At 42.3% G+C, this 4,256-nt stretch overlaps 1 long non-coding RNA gene across 1 annotated transcript; it reads left to right on the top strand.

The window, feature by feature from the left end:
- The first annotated feature begins 2,330 nt into the window (after positions 1 to 2,330).
- On the top strand, positions 2,331 to 4,025 carry LOC143122308 (uncharacterized). Its single transcript, XR_012986630.1, has 2 exons — positions 2,331 to 2,658; positions 3,069 to 4,025. It is a non-coding gene; the product is annotated as an uncharacterized LOC143122308 (long non-coding RNA).
- The last annotated feature ends 231 nt before the right edge of the window (positions 4,026 to 4,256 follow it).

Raw genomic sequence — 4,256 nt, 5'->3', positions numbered from 1 at the left:
ATCTGAAACCTTGTGTCATCAATGCATTTTCCAAATTCTTGGTTGAGCTTATGTAACTTCTAGCCCTAACCATTTCCCCTCAGTCCATCTCTCTCTCTTTCTCTCTCTCTCTTCTTCCTGGGCCTCTCTCGCCCCCTGCCTCCCTTCATCCTAATTATGAGGTCAGTGTCTTCATCGCCCACCACCGAAGAAACCGCTGGAATTTGTTATAGCGGTCAGAGGGGGGAGAATAATGGCCATCGACCGCTGGAATGTTACGCAATCACATGCCGGATTCCCGTCATCTAAACTGGTGACAAGAGAGGTGACTGGGAGCCACAGACCATCTTAGTTTACAGCTCTGCTTTCATGCTCCCATTGTGTCAATCGATAAAGCACAAGTGTTAATCCATAAAGCACAAGTGGAGTGAATACTCTCACACAGCAATCACATCACTGGAATGTCTTCAACCTTTTAATGAGGTAGACAGAAAGTATACCTGGATGATATCACCATACGGCTGCATATTCTATCCTGTAACCAATGCTCAGTGTCATAAGTTGGGTATTTCTATGCAGATACACTTGTGAGACACACACGCAGGGCATGGTCTGTGCTCCTCTTCTAATCAGACTCAGATGTGTGTATTATGCTGCAAGGACACTCACTATGATGCACACAATCAGACTCAGATGTGTGTATTATGCTGCGAGGACACTGTCACTATGATGCACACAATCAGACTCAGATGTGTGTATTATGCTGCGAGGACACTCACTATGATGCACACAATCAGACTCAGATGTGTGTATTATGCTGCGAGGACACTCACTATGATGCACACAATCAGACTCACATGTGTGTATTATGCTGCGAGGACACTCACTATGATGCACACAATCAGACTCAGATGTGTGTATTATGCTGCAAGGACACTCACTATGATGCACACAATCAGACTCAGATGTGTGTATTATGCTGCGAGGACACTGTCACTATGATGCACACAATCAGACTCAGATGTGTGTATTATGCTGCGAGGACACTGTCACTATGATGCACACAATCAGACTCACATGTGTGTATTATGCTGCAAGGACACTCACTATGATGCACACAATCAGACTCAGATGTGTGTATTATGCTGCAAGGACACTCACTATGATGCACACAATCAGACTCAGATGTGTGTATTATGCTGCGAGGACACTGTCACTATGATGCACACAATCAGACTCAGATGTGTGTATTATGCTGCGAGGACACTGTCACTATGATGCACATAATCAGACTCAGATGTGTGTATTATGCTGCGAGGACACTGTCACTATGATGCACACAATCAGACTCACATGTGTGTATTATGCTGCGAGGACACTCACTATGATGCACACAATCAGACTCAGATGTGTGTATTATGCTGCGAGGACACTCACTATGATGCACACAATCAGACTCAGATGTGTGTATTATGCTGCAAGGACACTGTCACTATGATGCACATAATCAGACTCAGATGTGTGTATTATGCTGCGAGGACACTCACTATGATGCACACAATCAGACTCACATGTGTGTATTATGCTGCGAGGACACTCACTATGATGCACACAATCAGACTCAGATGTGTGTATTATGCTGCGAGGACACTCACTATGATGCACACAATCAGACTCAGATGTGTGTATTATGCTGCGAGGACACTCACTATGATGCACACAATCAGACTCAGATGTGTGTATTATGCTGCGAGGACACTGTCACTATGATGCCTCTCCACTGGCTCGCTGCCTGACTGATGCAGGATTGATAACCTGCTGAGGGCCATGGCAGCAGTGGTAGCGACTAGTTTATCTTCTCAGGCTCAGAGGATGGCCCACTTACGGATAAATAAAGCACATCGGAAGGTCAAGGCCTATTTGTATTACCATGCAGGCTCGGGCCAGTACCAAGTTCCAAGGGGGCCCTACCGACAAGTGTTATCACCATTATGCTATATCACCATTAGGTTATTATGTTAAATAATAAAAATACAAAAAGCGTATTATAAAAATTCTTATATTTTGACATGTATCTCACAAAATATAATTTTGAGTGCATGGTGTATTATAAACATAGCCTGGGTGCCATTCCGAACTTAGTCCCGCCCACAACGTTTGAGGTCGGGAAGTTCGGTCTGGCATTGATCAATAGTGGCGCGAGTATGCTCGCCCAAATACTGGCGGGCCAATCAAATGGTCAGGGCGGGCTTTATACGATGATGGACAGATGCTCAACAGTAACGTAATCCACCACGTCACCAAAGAGCGCTTGGGTTGAATTCGTTTACAACAACGATGGCTGCCGCTGGAGAATTGAGATGTGTAGATTCTGCTATCAGGTCTGTTCTAGAAGATATCGACAGCGAATTAATTTTAAAAGAGGAACAGAGTAACGGGATCAAGGCATTTGTTGATAAGAAAGATGTTTTTTGCCGAAGCAACTGAAATGGGCATCACGGCGATGCAACTCGGCGTGCACGACGAGGTGGATATAGCCAGCGGTCGTTGCCAGATCCTTTTTTGAAGCCCGGAATCCTGGCTGCTGAACAACAAGTGGAGGGACATGCTAGGCTCCGATGTTTTTCAAGCCAACGTAATGGGTATCGTCATGGACGAAGTTCATCTAACTTACAAATGGTAAGAGAGTCTAACTGTCTGACTTAGCAAATAACTCCCAATGTCGTGATATGAATCCCATGTTGTAAACATAGTAGCCTAGGTATCGTTGTACGTTCGCTAACTCAGACTTGGTACAATCATAACGTTAGTGTGATTGTAGCGAACTAGCTGTTAAAACATTCTAATGTAGGTTACTGTTTTATTTCTATCAGTGGTCAGGCTGCAAAAGGGCAGAAGGGCATTTGGGTGTTGCTTTATGTACTCAAGCACCATACCCATATTGGTAGGCTAGTCACTGTACCCCTTATAAGTGATGTATTCTTTTTAGATGTCAGTACAGTCATTAAAAAGTACTAAATGATACTACTCATAATTTCTTATTTTTACTGTTACTTATTGGTTGCTTTTTGTACTGCTATATATTCCAGGTACACCTGTGCTGACATTGACCGCTTCTGCTGATCGGGAATCCAGAGCCAGGGTTATGAAACAGCTTCAGATGGACAATCCAATAAATTTGGCCCTGAGCTCAAACAGAACAAACATCAGAGTGGGTCTGATTAAAGTACCTGGCCATACACTGGAGTGCCTACACTGGATTGTGAGGGATGTTAGTACAAAGCTTGACCCAGCAGTTAAGACGGTACTTTAATGGAGTCACTAGTTGTCTGCGGAAAGCTTTGTACTGCCATTTTGAGGAACACACCACATCTGTTGATCTAGGACATCTGTGCTGCACTCACTGCCATTCTGTTTGTTCTTGTGAACCTGAAGGTTGTGGGGAGCTAATCCCCAAATATGAACACTTTCAAGGGGAGGTTTCATCACACCACAAACACAGAATAGTCACACCTAAGGGCACACTTTTGATCAGGGAACTGTTACAAACTTACAGGAGTAGTTTACTTCAGGACCATAAAAACATACCACTTTACACAGTCGACACAGCCTGCACTGGTTTTGGAGATGAACTCATTGATCAGTTTTAGAACAGTGCACACAGATATTTGACCTGGACTTCATTATCCATAATCTCCCTACATACAACCTGGAACATGCAAAAGAGATACTATGAATTATGCATGAGGTTTTTGATGACATCGAACAGAGTCAAACTAATTTGTTTGATGACTGTGTTGTTCAGGATGACCGTGTTCAGGTTGACATGGATTACACTGGTTACTTTGATGACGAGGATGAGGATGATAAGATACAATCATCCCCAAGTAACTTGGAATCAGGCTTGTCAATGTTGAAGATCTCAGGCTAGCTTCAAATTCAGGCTCAAATTTGTAGCTTCAGGGTCCTGTTGTTGTGCAAATGCCTTTTTTTTTTACCTCTGTTACATTAATATTTTTGAATAAAATTAAAATGGTTTATACTTCTCTACTGGTTGGTGATGTTTCTGCATTTAAAGACAAACAATAAGACATTTCAATAAAGATTTTTAACATCTACACATAATAGGTAATGTTTGAAGATATACGCTGAACTTTGAACATACAACCAATAAGAAAACACAAAAATGTTTTCAAGAATGTGGATACTACTAAACTATTATATGAAAACAATTATTTACATTGTCATTTACGAAAACAATATTTACAAATTACCAT

Source organism: Alosa pseudoharengus, unplaced genomic scaffold (genome assembly GCF_046254945.1).
Source record: "Alosa pseudoharengus isolate Yale_2024_CS ecotype anadromous, Long Island Sound unplaced genomic scaffold, YU_APseudo_1.1 YU_APseudo_1.1_scf_14, whole genome shotgun sequence".
In the NCBI taxonomy this organism is placed as follows: domain Eukaryota; kingdom Metazoa; phylum Chordata; class Actinopteri; order Clupeiformes; family Clupeidae; genus Alosa; species Alosa pseudoharengus.
Note: the sequence above shows the minus strand (reverse complement) of the source record. Positions and strands in the feature narration are given on the sequence as shown.